Source organism: Rhopalosiphum maidis, chromosome 3, assembly GCF_003676215.2.
Source record: "Rhopalosiphum maidis isolate BTI-1 chromosome 3, ASM367621v3, whole genome shotgun sequence".
In the NCBI taxonomy this organism is placed as follows: domain Eukaryota; kingdom Metazoa; phylum Arthropoda; class Insecta; order Hemiptera; family Aphididae; genus Rhopalosiphum; species Rhopalosiphum maidis.
The window spans coordinates 42,885,309-42,902,597 of NC_040879.1; the positions used below are offsets into that span (position 1 = coordinate 42,885,309).

General features: G+C 26.9%; 1 long non-coding RNA gene across 1 annotated transcript; it reads left to right on the forward strand.

Annotated features, from left to right (window-relative positions):
• Window positions 1-12,983: 12,983 nt before the first annotated feature.
• Window positions 12,984-14,209, forward strand: LOC113558999. The gene is made up of 3 exons (XR_003405795.1): window positions 12,984-13,104; window positions 13,764-13,980; window positions 14,072-14,209. It is a non-coding gene; the product is annotated as an uncharacterized LOC113558999 (long non-coding RNA).
• The last annotated feature ends 3,080 nt before the right edge of the window (window positions 14,210-17,289 follow it).

Consider the following 17,289-nt stretch of genomic DNA (forward strand, 5'->3'; position numbering starts at 1 on the left):
GCTGTACTTTAAATATAATATGATAATTAAAAGGCATCTATATTTATAAAAGTATTGGTTGATAAAAATGAGCATGGACCAATTGCGCCTAACATAAAATTGTTGAGTAGGGTCAGTATACCAATTACGCTCCTTATATTTTAGGGTCAATAAACCAATTGCGCTTGTATAACACTTACTAAAATTTTGAAAATTAAAACTCATTTATTGATTAATTTATTATTGGTTAAAGTGAATAGTATAATATATTTTATAACCTGGGCTCGAAACCTTAACTTGTTTTTTGTAGTGCTCTTTAATAATCTATATATAATAGGGCATAGACTGCACGTAAGCGACGCGTCACACTCGTATAAACTAGAAAACAAAACATTGTGGTCACCAACCACTAGCCGAGACCCAGTAAGGCCGGAATGACGTAATGACGGAATGACGAAATATATAGTAAATACATATATATAATATTTAAGGTACGTTACAGTGTCTCCTATGTCACCCGCGGGCGTAACGACAAATTTGTCTACTCTTCCATGCTGTTATACGGGATGCGGGTTTGAAGAAAAGTGAATGAGAAAAGGTATCGCAATTAATCGGCCGGTAGTCTATATACGGGATGAGTCGAATGTGACCGTATGATGGCGACAACAGAGAGCGGCATATGTGCATTAATTGTCAGTGGTCACACCGGCAAGTGTTGTACAGTCATACATAAATGCCCCAACCGAAAAAAATACCCAAGTAACGCGGCGCCCCCTAATAAAAATATCTGGTGCAACCACTAGGGTTTAGGAATGTCTTTTTAACAAAAAGGGAGAAATATTGTTTCTTTGGGGATTATTGATACTCGCAGAAAATTCGATACTTCAGTGGTAATCGGAGTACCGATGCTGTTTGTAAGATTTACCAAAAATCGTACAACATAATAATATTTTGGGTAACTACAAAAATTAAAATAATGAACTCTTGCTATTAAATAGTTAGATAATTTTTATTTTTTATACATTCGATTTAGGTCTTGCTCAGGTTTAAACAAAAACGTTTTTGCCAAGTAAATAGTATTATTTAAAAGTGTTTTTTCATTTTATATAAACAACAACCTACCCTACGTCGGCGTCACTGAGGCGGGCTATGAATATCTATTGTGTTATTGCAGACGTTCTACGTAATGTACTTACCTCCTACAATGTGTATACAACAGTGTAAACACGCAGTAATGGAAATAAATAAGAAATAGCATGTACAATATATAATAGTGTACAAACTGTACAACCATCTCTTCATAAAATTCTTATATATATATGTGCAGTGTATATTTTTGTATAAACCTATAGAAGTATTCTATGAATTGTAACAATCGGCGTTAAATTATTTATGGGCTTAAGAGTGCCACATTAAAAAAAAGCGAAAACTATCAATTGTGCTTCTCTTGGGGATTATCGGTACCTGCTGAAAACAATGAAAACTCGATGTGGTTGGATGGCAATCGGAATTTGACACAGTTTATAAGATTTGCTGAAAATCATATAATATAATATAATATGGGATAAAAAAAAATAACAAAGAAAAAGAAGCTATAAAAATGATACAAATAGTACTTGTGAACATTTTCGTCGCAATATTTATTAATTCATTATAAAATCTTATCAATAATTAAGAACTTGAATGGATAATTTTTTTCCGTAAAAATAAAAATAAATAATATATTTTTACTAATTAACTAGTATTTAATATTTTTGTTCAATCAATATTGAATATTAATAATAATAATTTTAGTCTTCAGTTTTCATTCCCCGACAACACTATAATATATTAAAAATGAATGCTAACAATTAAATGATGTACTAATATAACGTTAATTAAACGTCAATTATTAAAAATTTAAATACAAAATCGATTTTAGAAATCATAAAAAGAGAAGTCTCGTTCAGAAAGATTGTACCGAATAAAATTCATTATGATTTAAAAATATCGGCTGGTCAGGTTACGTGTAAGTAAATATATTATGTTGTTATATCGTATATTATAACAAAAACAGATTTGAAAGACATGATAAAATTGTATAGGTACCTGCAGTAAAAATGGAATAAAGGTAGAACATTCTTGCAGTGCTACTAAGATCCCTTTGTCACTGGCTAGGTCTTATTGAACCCCACCAAATAGTCTCCACCGATAAACATGATGCATTTTATACACAGGTAAAAGCAAGACGACAACAGTATACCTAAAATTATTACAATTCAGTTCAGTTCCAGAATTTGAACAACGACCGTGACGTACACCAAAGAAATTGAACCATCCCGTATATTATTTAATATACTAAATTGCAAGACTTCTCAATAAAAGTATGTTACATTTATTTACTATCAACAGATTACTTATAGTTAAGTTGTATTAACGATAAAATTAATTGTTTTTATAATTTCTTAAACATCATACAAAGGTTAAACTTGTAGTTTTAGATAAGTTAATTACTACACTAATTTCCGACCACATTTTTTGGAATATGATACTCTTTGATATTCGATTATTTTATACAAATCAAAAAATTGAAATTGTATTATAATTATGTCGAAAAAATAACTTTATTATAATTAATAAGAATTACAAAATAATCCATGGTTTTATTTATCATATTTACAGTTTATAAAAAGGCATCTTAAAAAGTTGTTTAAAAAAATTGTCTGGTTATATCAACATCACCGTATCTTCTTTAATTCTAATTATTTTTATTTTTAATATTGATGTACAAATAAATTCATTAACACATAAGAACAATAAATAATAATTTATATAATAAGATTATAATTAACTAATTTAAATTAAATTTTGTATGTTTCAGATAAAATGAAGATTAATATAATTTTTATTATCATGCTGGTACAATTTTTTGTACATTGTTTAAGTGTACCAGTAAATAAATACATGGAGGGTCTTGGGAAGTTTTGCGGTTCGAAATTGGCAATTGAACTTTCTATCTTATGTAAGGGAAAGTACAATGAGGCTAGAGGTGAATATAATTTCTTAATGACATCTAAACATCAGTTATTATTATTACATAAAATTTAAATATAATTATATAATATGGCAGCTCTTCATTTCTAACTATTTCTATTGATATGTATCTAGTGGTACACATTTGCTGGTAGGTAGTGATGGAGAATTACAAAGTGTTAATAACTTTAAGGAGAAACAAATAATTTTCAACATTTTATTTTTATTTTTAAAAAACATTTAATATCCAAATATTTAAAATATTATTTTAATAATAGTTATTCATTTTTATAACTTGGCACAAAATAAACTTTATTTTACTGCTTTACATGAGATTTAACAATAAAAAACAGTATAAAATTGAAAAAACCATAGTTTGATAAACTGTTATGGATGGACTTTGTTGATGAATTGGTAATCCAAAAATAAAATAAAATCTTAATCTATTGTAATATTATGTAGATAGATTTATCTATTTAACTCTTCACATATTGTGACTTATGATTAATTTACTTCATTTTCAGGAAATGTTATTCGGCGCTCAAAACGTGGTATTGTGGATGAATGCTGTTTCAAAAGTTGTACAAGAATATACTTAAAAGAAAATTATTGTAGACCCGAATCGACTGAACCAAATATGTATGTAATTTATAATTTAATTAAATATTAGGATTGGAGTGTGATTAATAATTATAAAGAAATATCTGAAATTGGTTCTATTATTAACTTTTAAATAAAATTGATATCAGATGGTACAGTTAAGACCAGCATAACTATAACGTTAACAAATGTTGAAACTTTTTATAGACAATTGAAATAATACATAGATCATCCTGTGTTTATTTGATGAGCCAAAATTAGCAAATCATATAATAATTAAATAAAAACTACACTACAATGAAATTGTATAAGATTTTACTCTGTTTTAAATTAACTATTTGATTTTGTTCAATAACTAATTAATATTTATTGTATAAATTACAGAAAACAAACAATGGAAAAAACAACAGCTAGTCCTAACATAAAAATAGACACAAAACAGAAAATAGATTATTTCAGTGTATTATTTAACCTAGGTAAATATACATACTTTAAATATGTCATTTGTGGGATATAATGTTATTCTAATTTATATTTTATGTATATAATCAAATATTTTTTTAACTAATTTAAGTAATCAAGTCTTTGGAGTGGTGATCCTTTATAGGAAAATTCTAAAAAAAACCTTAATAACCCATTAACTCCAATTCATTCCCTTTTTAAATATTAATAAATTTATTTTCTTTAATCTCTATTATCTATTCTTCATAAACATAAAAATGAATAAACTAGAATCCTTACTCAAGATAAAGTTTCTTTAATAATTTGAATTGATTTTACAGTTTGGAAAGTCGGAGAAGAGGTCGGCATAATAAGTATACCGAGTGATCATCGACAACCAAAGTAACACGGATTCATTATTTGGAATTTGTTAATAATTTTAATAATTACTTTTAATAAATAATTACATTTTAAAAATTAAGTGTTGTTTTTTTTATTTTTTGAATAATCATTCATTGACCATTGATTAGTTAAACATTTTTAAAATTTTGTTTGTTATGTTATACAATGAATATTTATAATTGGTTAACATATTTATTTTTAAATATGATAAATTTACAATAAATGTTATTGTTACATTTATTTATAATACTATCAATCATTTCATTATTATATTAAAACATGAATAGCAAATATTAACTATGTACATATTAGTTTTCTCTAATAGGAAGTAATCTTTGTTTTGATGAGTCAATCGACAATGAAATAATAGTAAATATCACTATGTAGTATCTGTGTTATAATAAACCAGTGGAACTTTTAGCTTATTGTTCATGTTGGTTTTCATAACACTTACTTTATAGTAAATTTATCAGTTTAATGGGTATGGTTTTCTATCATATTCATTATCTAAATAAGAACTTGATTTTATTTTATAAAAAAATTAGGAAGAGCTAACTCGAAAACTCTACTAACTACAAGAGATAATCTCTTCTTGCAAAATATAAATTATTAACTATTTATACTTATATTTTTTTATGTTTTCCTACATCAGAATATTTTAATTATATTACATGTTTAAAATATAGAATAACACGATGATTATAAAAAAAAAAATAATATTTATTATACAATTATTATAATTAAATTAATAATAACATTTACTTTTATCGTTCTAGCATATAAAAATATAACTATAAATATTTATAATTGTTTAATAAACTTGTTTATTGATAAATTTACAATAAATGTCATTCTTCAATAGCAAGTAATCATTGCTTTGATGAGTGAATCGACAATAAAATAATAGTAAATTTTACTTCGCAGTATCCCTATCATAATAACCAAATAGAAAAGTTTTTTATTAGCTTATTGTTTATGTTGGTTATCATAACACTTACCTTGTTGTCAATTTATCAGTGAATAATAATGTATGGTTTTTCAATAATTTTCATTATTTGGCCAACTACCTGCTTTTATTTTATATATAAATTAGGAAGAGTCAAGTTGAAAACTCTACTAGCTCCACTAACTCTTCTTCCAAAATATAAATTATGAACTATTTATACTTATTTTTTTCACCTTATCCTATTCCAGAATTTTGTATTTAGAAATTAAAATATATCTTATGTTTAAAAAATAGAATAACTTAGTGGTTATAAAATAATATAATGAATATTATACAATTATTATAATTAAATAAATAATTATAACATTTACATTTATCGTTCTAGCTTATCAAAATATATTATAGCTACGTAAAATAGATCAAGATATAAATGTATTGTATCTATTATCATTTATAGCTTATATTTATAAAAAAAAAGCCTTTTATGTTATGTGTACCGTAACAAAATATTCTGTTAAATCACTAACAACTATTAAACTTAACTTTAGGTTATTAATATGGTTTGGTATCGATAGTATATAGAATTCCGATTCCTCTTTGTGGACTAATAAAATGAAAATAACATTTATTACTGAATAGATTGCTAACTGTACATGTTTACAATTAAAATCACTTAAATCCTATAAAGTTACCAGAAATAGTATTTTTACCAAATTGATTGATTATTATGCTGAAGTATTATATTATGGGGTTTTTCATAGTTTAACAAATTTTTTTCACCATCCTCAACAATGCAATTTACTTCATTTAATTGAAAAGTCTCAACATCTAATGAATAATTTTGTGTCAATTTAATCAAGTTTTCATTACAAACAACCACATTATTGATTATTAAATTAAGCTCTAAACTAGCATCTATTAATAAAATATTATATTATTTTATTCATCATTCTACTTAGACAGTTGGACATTATCAAAATTTACAATAAACAGTAAACACCTTACTTACTTAACTTAACCTAATTTATAATAACTTTTATTTACAGATATAATTTATAAACAATAATATTAATACTATTAAGATTAAGAATAATTTAAATGCAATTTTAAAAAATAATTAATCAACTCATTGAAGAAGAACCCATTAATAAAAACACCTTAAGCAACAAATGTAGGTATTATATATATTATTAGGGCTTAAGACTTCTATAGGAATTTGCATGTTTTTAAATGATTATTAAAAACATAGCTAAGTAGTATAGAAAATTGTAAGTACATTATCTGTGTTTTTATGTTGATTTTTAACAATAGTTCAATTCATTATCAAGTTATGTGTATATAACATAGCGTAAATTAAAAATGCTTATAACTTACTTAAAAACTAAACTATCGTAAAAATCCAACATACAAACACAGATAATGTACTTACAATTAAGTTTCATAATAGGTGGACTCACTCTTATTTTTAAACTAACGGAGCAAAATATGATCTGCTGAGCGTAAATTTGCTATGTTGCATACTTGTTAAACTGAGACAATACATGTTGCTTCCTCATTAAACACATCAAACGTTCTTTTTTCTGTAATTTTTTAAAACATTATTTTGACTTTTTTTTTACAGCCTGGATAACAAGACGATATTTTTTTTAAGTACCTATAATGAAAGCTAGGATATTTAGCAAGATAAATAAGTAAATCAAGTACACATGATAATTGTGAATTTATTGTTATCTAAAAAAATTAGACACATTTAATTCAATATTTTCATATTCCATTATAATGTTATAATTAACCATAATATGCTCACAACTGTCAATAAAATTATTCCTAATTTTTTAGTTATAATTAACTATATTACTTTGAATTTTATACAACAAGTCTGCTGCAGAATCTTGAGTAGTTGTTAAATCTGATTCTTGAGTTTATGAAGCTGGAATAATATTTATATTTGGTTCATAAACAAATTAGTTTTGTATACCTTGTAAAAAAATCAAATCAATTAAGTGTATTAGATCACCTAATAATAGGTCACCTCATACAAAAAAAAAAAAAAAAAATAAACTAAACATTTTTATATCTCCTTATCAGTGTTCCTTAATTGTTCCATCGCGGAAGATAGTAGTTTTATGGACACTGAAAAGAACGTCGAATTCAAGGATCCACTTCCACCTTCGACAATTTACATAGCATTTACGATTAACTACGTTGATATATATAAGAACTTAAAACAAATAAGAAAAAAAATCAAGGCTTACCATACAAATCCACATGGCAAATGGCAAAATAAATGTTCATTTTTCCAACTCTTACCGTGTAATTACCGTAATTAAGCTGTTCAATAAAAACTGTTCTAATACCAGCATACCGCACGTAATAGACACACGATGATAATTAGATAGACCATACAGAATCGTTATTAGTTAGGTTAGTTAGATTATCTCTCAATCTCTGCTGACTTCATCTAAGAAGAAATATAATCAAATGGATTCCTGGTAAAAATGTCATTAACATACTAAAAAGCCCATCCTCATTCTTTGAATCTCTCACCAAACAATCATGATACCTTCAAATTAAAAATTATTTGATTCATATAAATAAAAGTATAAGATTCTCACATCAGGTGTGATCTAGTTCAATGCCATCGTTGCAAACAGTGCAGTGTTATACTAAAACATACTACATCCGTCAATCAATCCTACTCGAGAGAAAAAGTAAACGATGAGTCTTGGAAGGTTTTAATAGAAAATATGAATACTAAAGTTGAACTTATTGATTTTGTACATTTGTATAGTACTGAACAAGGAAGAGTAATTTACATAAAGTTTATTTTGAATACAGATATGAAACACATTTTTATATAAGAATGGAAGCTATTAGAAAACCAAAAAAAAAATCCAAAATCACCCTAGTTGGTATGGCTCTGTCATGGGCCATTTACAAAATTAGTCTGCAGAAAGATTATGTCGTTTGAGATTAACTTATTATTTTTAAATAATCTATTGGTTTTTTAGGTTTATTGCAGATAGTTTAAAAACAGTTAGCTTTTTAAAAACTAGCTACAATTATTATCTAGTAATTTATTACTCGTACAAAAAAAGCGAACAAAAGAAGGATTACAATATGTAAATTATACAAGTACCAATTTTATTTATTAAAAATATTTTTGCAAAACAAATAGATGCAATCATTGGAAAAATTAAGTACCGTGTAGTATAAAATGTCTTGATAAAACAACATGTAACAAGAAGTTCATATAAATGTATTCATATATTTTCTTTTTTATTTATTATTTGGTGACATTTGTTATATGCTTAAATATATAGAATTATTAATATAATAGTCAAAAATTGTACAATAATATACTTCACTAAATAAATACAATAGGTAAACTTCTATAGTTTACATATTTTAATTCTTTTATTCTTTAGTTTTGTAAGTAATAAATTACAATAAAATACTCTATAAAAATTATTTTGGTTTTTAAAAGGCCTAATTTTGTAAATCCACCTGTAATAAACTCATAAGCCTATAAAACAGCCAGCCGTTCAGAAAAATGATAAGTAAGTAGTTATTAAATGGACAAACACATAGAGCCTAGTTTTTTTTGCAAAAAGACTAATTTTCAACATGGTCCATGATAGTTCTATAATCATGGATAAATATTTTACTATCACAACTTAATCCAGAACCTTGAATAATTTTCACATTTATAGATTTTAAAAGTTATAAAGTAACATAGAATATAGTTATTTAACTGGCTAAAAACAGTTAATACAATTAATTATTAATGGAAACTTTTACAATTTAGTTACATAAATGTTCAATACATTTACACAGGGCCGTCTCAATGATTTGCGGGGCTCAGGGCAGAGTAAAACTATGGAGCCTAAAATGTCACTATCACACGTTAGTTGCATATACAGGATGATTCTTTTATCATTAAACACTCATTATTTCAAAAAAATTTTAGGTACATACTTTTTTATATCTATATATTTTTATTTTTTTCACCCTTATATTTGATAGTAAAATCATTATTAAGTTTTTATTTCTAAATGGCAACCTATGTTTAAAATGTCATAAAATAGTAGGGCTACTTTTTTTTTATGAAGTTTCATGTTAAAATTATTATTTTTTATTTAATCATTAGTGGGTTATAGATGCTCAATGTTGAATACTTTGAGATTTTTAGGTTTCCTACAGGTTATAGGTTATTACAGCTGTGGAGCGTTGATAACTATAGGTAAAAAGTTAATCACTACATCAATATTCAATAACAATTTTATTACATATAAGATATGAAATAAATGAAATGAATGATGTGAATAATTATGCAAATCATTTTCAACAAGACCAGTTATTAATTCTGTTTAAAAAGATTTCAATTTTAATAAATTAATATAAATAAATTAAAAAATATAGTACTCAAAATAAATATAAAATAAACATCTTACATAAATTATTTTTGTTTAATAATTGGAAACGATAAGTTTTGTATCCAGTATGGTTTGATAATTGCACAGAATTTATAGCATCCACCTCACAACACATAACTTGTGATAAAAGTACAATAATTAATTCTAATATTCTGTATGTAAATTGAAATTGTTCATTACCTATAATGGAAACGCAGTACATTTATTACCAACATATCCACTAACAACATGGTTTGGTATGAAAAGCACTCTTTTATTAGATTCCATACCTAATAGTTCAAAAACAGTCGTCTAAATAAAAGAGATTTAATTATAAAAAACCCAACAATTTATAAAATTTACATAATATTTTATAATACAAAGTATGTAGAAATCAAAGAGTAGTTTTAGATGATAAAAATAAAGTAGGTAATCAAATCATACTAAATAGATATTAAACATACATTTTGTAACGTCACAGAATGTTATTGTTTATGAAAACAATGTTTAGTTTAAATCGTTTAAACGTATACACCTACTCGAAATCAGTTCAATTCAGTTTGATGTTTGAGTTGGATCTTTAATCAAAAAAATGTCAAATTACAGTAAACACTCTTTACAACGAAAAACTCTATACAACGTAAACATTACATAATAATGGTTGGTTTGCTTTATAACCCATTAGTCAATTCATTCTCTATAACATATAGTCACTCTCAATAACAAAACAATATTTCATGTTTCATAAGACAATTTAATTGTTATTGTATTATACATTATAAAAGTAATCGGCAAAAATGCCGAAATTTACAATAACGATTACATTCCTTCATTATTTACTTTTAACATCGCAATAATAGATACCATTATTATCGATGTAATTTCAAACAAAAATTTTGTTTTTTTTTAAACACTCTCTATTACAAAAACTTTCTTTAACGAAAGAAATCTCTTGGTCACTTCAGATTCGTTATAAAGAGTTTTTATTGTAATTGCAAACGATTTGTAAACGCAATCGCAATGCTCGAATTTGATTGTACTGATATGAACATATTAAACATAACTGATAATCATGGATCTTAGTCCGTGCTGAAAATCAACAATAATCACTAGTCCTTTGGCGAAGTGGGGAAGCATCGGTATTCAGGCTGCCGACCGTTATTGCCGTAAATTTCTTTAGGAATAAAAATAATAACATAATTTCAATTTTTGATGTGGTTCCGTCGTTTAATTGTAGAATGATGATCATGGTAGTACAAGTACACCGCACATGCGCACAATTACTATGGGATTGTACAATCCTTAGATCGTATACAAATATAGCATATGGTCATAAGGTACAATCGTTGTAACCATGAACATTAGAATTCCCTATGCTGCTAAACTAAATCGCTGCGATGGGAGGGGGGTGAGGGTTTGCGATACGATCGCATGAGACGAGCCGAGCCGTTCACGCATAGGAAAGAGATTAAAATATACTGCAAGGAGAAAAAATATTAAAATATTTGTTCAAAACTAAAATTGGACTTTTGGAAGTATATTTTATTTCTTCTAATTATTGGTCTAAATGCACAAAAAAACGATCCGCTTTCAACAGCATTATTATATTTAAATTTGTGTATGGCAATTTGACCATTCTGATAATGATATATATAAATATGCATTTGATTATCAGTCAGATTGGGGTACACCCAATAATTATTTTATCATGTAATGATGTAAGTACCTTAGAGCTTAGATCATATACAATGGACGAAGCCATTCTCACATCGGCCGTATAAACAATTTGAAGCAAATAATAAAACACCGAGACTCTGACATTGACGAGTGATGTGCGTATGCGCGAGGCTAACCGTCGCATATTTAGTATGCGCACATCGAACATCAATGTCAGAGATTCGTCGCTTATATGTGCACCATAAGTATGGCTCCATCCATAGTATATGATCTATGGTAAGTACCTACATAGCGTCCGCCATAGACCTTATACCAATAGACGGTACGTGGTAGTAGTTTCGGCGTCCACACGTGAGGGCGATGATCATGGTAGTACAAGTAGGTACACCGCACATGCGCACAAGTACTATGGGATTGTATAATCCTTAGATCGTATACAAGTATAGCATATGATCTAAGGTAAAATCGTTGTAACTATGAACATTAGATTTCCCTTTGCTGTACATGTAAAAACACCATCGTTACACTCCGACGCGCATTCTGGCAGAATGCGATAATTCCGGATTATGTTTTTTAGCTTCGCCCTGCCGTGTTCGGCGTCCTTTCTCTAATGTTCATGGTTGTAACATTTGTAAACGCGCGCCATATTAATCCTCATACAGGTCAATGGGGTCAACTTACTCGCCTTGAACAAGCATGTTACCAACGTGACGGCGCTACACCCGAAACCATAGACCTATAAATTAATGGACGCGGGTAGAGAGAGAAAACGTCAGCCAACATTGAGAAAGAGAGATACCTTGGCTATAAATTGTGAAAAACAGTGTTACCATTATAACAAAACTAGTTTATAGCTTTATGCCCGTAACAACATTCAAGTCGGTCGGGCGGTGCCGACTCTCCGCGGCCCCTCCGACTTGCTGTCAGCCGCCATTGCCCATTCCCGTTGTAGTCGTCTGACGCGTCGTCCGCATTTCGAACCGATGACATATTTCGTTTTTATTATTTTAAAACCTTTGTTTTGTTCGTCTTAGTTAAATTTTTTGAATATACTCGTCAATAACCTACTCGAGTTGGTGTTCTTTTATTTAGCCTATCGATACACTTCTACATTAGTGAAAAGTAGTTACCTCGACGTGATATACTGCGCACTACCACACACCTAGGAGAGACAGCACCGCACCGCCCACCCATAACCACATTCCACACCGAATGACGCGTCACTTTGTGTAAGGCCTATGCATAGCGCGGACTAAGATATACTATAATATTCGTATATCTAGTCCGTGCTACATAGTAAGATTTCCAACATTTTAAAATCAACGTTAAAGAACAACAAAACAATACGTCTTATAAAAAATTGTAGCTCAGGGAATTATTTGAGTTGTGGAATATATCCAAATTCCGGCTATCGAGGTAAGTATTTATTTTGATTTTTATAGTTCTGCTATCGGATTAATATACTTAATAATTACCTAGGTTTTGTAAATCCTTAACGACGGATTAATTGTCCGTACAACAGTACCATAGAAGTGCGGGATAATAAAGGTATTCAACATGACGGAAAGTGAGTAACAAAGACTGTTCACCACATCTGTAACGAAATTGGATGGACCCGCTCTTATAGAACAGGTAGATTATTTAATTATTAAACTGACATAGGTTAGGTTTAGATCTTCATAATAATTTGGCTAATTTAACTTAATTAAATAATAATAAAAAAAATTGTATATTATTCACAAACATTAAATATTGCTTTTTATCTGTAATTTCATAATAATAAAGTAGGAAGTAGGTACTTATTATTAATAGGGTTTAGTACTTATTAATTCATTATTTCTCGTACAAATAGTCAAAAAACAAAAAAATAAAAATAAATATATCACCGCTTCTCTCGGGATTTAAAATATAATTATTTAAATTATTTTACTATTAAGAACAATTCTTAATTGTCATTAAACTATCATATTATAATTTTTATTTTAGCTACAGAGCTAAATTAGCTGGAATCAAAGAAATTATAAATCTCGCACCAGTGTTTACAGTTATTAATAGTGATCTTACAAAAAAAGGTTTAGCTATACAATAATTTATAATTATGCCTATGGGTAATGAAATAAAATATTAAATATTAGCTGAATTCCCATGTATAGTTTGGAAAAAAATTGTACTATATCCATTTATTTTCTTTGTTAGTTAAAAATGTAAACTTTTTTTAAATACAATAAACAAAACAATATTCAACTTTGAGTTTTTGTATTTAATTTAATTTAAAAAATGTTTATAAATAGGAGCAAGTTCTTTCGAAGAAGCTTTTAAATATAGACCTAAGCATATAATCAATAAAAGTTTTGGACTGCACACTATATATATTGCTGAAAACGGTGCTTTCATTGTTAATAAGTCAATCAAAGAAAATTTGTGCTTAATGATTACAGCTATTGAAATGGCTGGATACAATGGAAAAGTTGTAATAAGAATCAATATTGCAGCATCTGATTTCTATGTGTAAAGAAATTAATTTTGTTTAATTTTTTTTTTTTTATTTAATTATATACAATTATATATAAGTAGATATATATAATTATAATATTTGCAGAAATGAAAAATACGAAGTCATGCAATAATGTCAAAGTCAAATCACTTCAACTGAAAATGTAATAAACTTTTGCCAAGAACTCATTGAAAAATGTCCAATAGTTCTGATAGAAGATCTATTTCACCAGGACCATTAGATACATGCTTACAGAAGTTATTAGCATTCAGGTTAATATGTTTTTTGTATTTAAAAAAATCAGATCTTAATTATTAATCACAATGACAGAAAGGTTATCATAGTGTACAAATTAGATGTAATAATAAAAAAAAAAATGTTTAACTGTTTTATATTATTGTTTTTAGACCAAGGATATTTGACTTAAATATAATGGTGCAAAAGCAAACATGATCCTCCCAAAGAGACTGGACAAAGTACACCTTAAGCGCCGCATCAAGAATACTACAGAAATTGAATTGGTATCTTGTATTTAATTTATTAATACCCTAAAATTATATTTTAAAATCTACAATGTCAAAAAAAACCGAGGTACTCACTTCTAATTTAATAAGAATTTATTAAAATATAAATTTTTATTAATAATTAGATATTAAATTATTAACCTCAATTAAAAACATAAATAAATATATAAATGATTATTTAATTTGCTAATTTTATACAACAAAGAATAGATTATAAATTAACTGTTGAGGTTGACTAATACATTTTTTTTTTTTTTAATATTATTAATATTTATATTTATATTAAAAATAATTAACTTAAAATAAATACATAAACTGTATTAAACATATTTATTTCTAAATGATAGGAAATGTAGGGGCTTATAATATTATGTAAGTAAATAATATTAAAATAATAATCTACTAGCATAATATACAATAGATTCCTAATTTTTAAGTAATCATAAAATAAATTAAGTAACATAATGTTTTAATTTAAACAATAACTTAAGAACCACATTTTTTTTAGCGTAAGCTGTAGTAGTGAATAATACATAATTTGTATTAAACATATTTATTTCTAATTGATAGGAAATAGAGGGACCAATAATATTATGTAAGTAAATATTATAAATAGTTATAAAATAGTAATATACTATAGATTCCTTAAATATATTAAGTTTAAGTAATATTAATCATATAATAAATTAAGTAATGTAATGTTTTAATTTAAGCAATAACTTATGAATCGCATATTTTTTTTTTTTGGCGAAAGCTGTATTAGTGTCTGTAACTATTAATAATATTTATTTCTAATTGATAGGATATATATATATATATCAATGTCACCTGGTTCATTTTTAAAATAATGTTAAAATTTAAAATTAACCACTATTGATTAAAATTTTATTTATGTATAATTTAAGCATACTATACTACACGATACGTAATTCTAAAATATTTACATACTTATATAGATTCTAAATTTAACTTAAGATAATATCATAACAACTAAGGGTTGATCAACCAAAATCAACAAAATGGGTAATATGCAGAATAACCACACTTTGGGTGAGCAGAAGTATCGTTTTTGAGATCAATAATTCATATTATTTACGATAATTTTGCTTAGAGTTTGAGTAAAATAATATTTATGAAACATATAAATCTACTTCAAATCTAATAATTTTAACATAGGCTTATGATTAAAATAGATTCATGTGTATAATGAAAAAACAATTCCATTATATTAATATCAAATTTTGAAATTCTCCTTACATAAAATACAGAGATAAAGCTACTAGAAACATTTAAGAACAATGCATTATTAAATGTGCTTTCTGTAACCAGTTGTAATCCAATTTTTAGAAATTGTGCTACTCAATTTAATTTGCCAATTATGTGCCACTCTCCCGACTTGAATTAATGGTGTTTTATAAAAATAAGCCACAGAATTCAAGTAATAGATTGAATTATATTTATTTAAATTTTTTATCTTACCTATTATGATATTGTCCCATGCTCCTTTAAAAACAATAAAATATTTACAAAAAATAAGTGATTAATATTAAAACGTTTTTTTACAACACTCCCCCTCTGCCGTCAAAATACAAGAGAAACTGATAATTTTATAAACTCCTAGAGTAGCAAACATCAATGGTTCTGTTTTAGAATCACTGTAAGAGACCATTTAAAATCTAATTTTAAAATAATATGCATTAAAAGCTAAAAGCCGAACTTATTATTTAAATTAACTACTATTGATTAAATATTTATATAGGTATAACTTAAGCAAAATGATTAATCATACTATACTACACAATAAATTAATAAAAAACATTTACATACTGATATAACTTCTAAATTTAACTTAAGATATTATCATAACAACTTAGGGCTGATCAACTGAAAACAACAAAGTGGGTAATTTGCAGGAAAACCACACTTTGGCTAAGCAGTTGTATCGATAAGACAGTGAACCAGTGTCGTGGTGAGGGAGTTTTCCAGGGTCCTCGGGCCCTATTGGGTTTAATTTGGTTGGGTTGGTGGGTGGGTGGGTAGGTATATACTATTTAGCCTATAGTTATAGGTACCTAGGTAAAGTATAGGCGTGAAATTAATTAAATACCACCCATGACATTTAAATTTAAGTGTTAATATTAATTGTATATGGGTTGGTATTGTGTATTTCGTCTCGGGGCAAATAGTAGTTCGCCACGCCACTGACTTCGGCGTGATGAGGGGGTTTTCCAGGGGCCTTGGCCCCTGTTGGGTTTAATTTAGGTGGGTTGGTGGGTGGGTGGGTAGGTATAAACTATATAGCCTTTAGTTATAGGTACCTAGGTAAAGTATAGGCGTGAAATAAATTAAATACCACCCATGACATTTAAATTTAAGTGTTAATATTAATTGTATATGGGTTGGTATTGTGTATTTCGTCTTGGGTCAAATAGTAGTTCGCCACGTCACTGAAATAAACAATAATTCCATTATAAAACTCTTAAGTTAAATATTATATGTTTATATTTACGTTAAATTTGGTGATTCATAGCAGAGGCTTAATAAACTATAATGTAGATTTGTATCTACGTACATTATGAAAACAAAATTTATTGTGTGGTAATTCTTATTATTATTATTTTGTATCATACTGATTGTATTACCTATATATTGTTTACTTATATTTTTATTTGATTGTTTTATTATTTTACATCAAATTACTATACTTGTATTATGTTTTATTGAATATTGTCACAATTACTACAAACTTTGTTCGAGACGAACAAAATGTCAGAATTAACCGGACTGTGGTGATTCTGA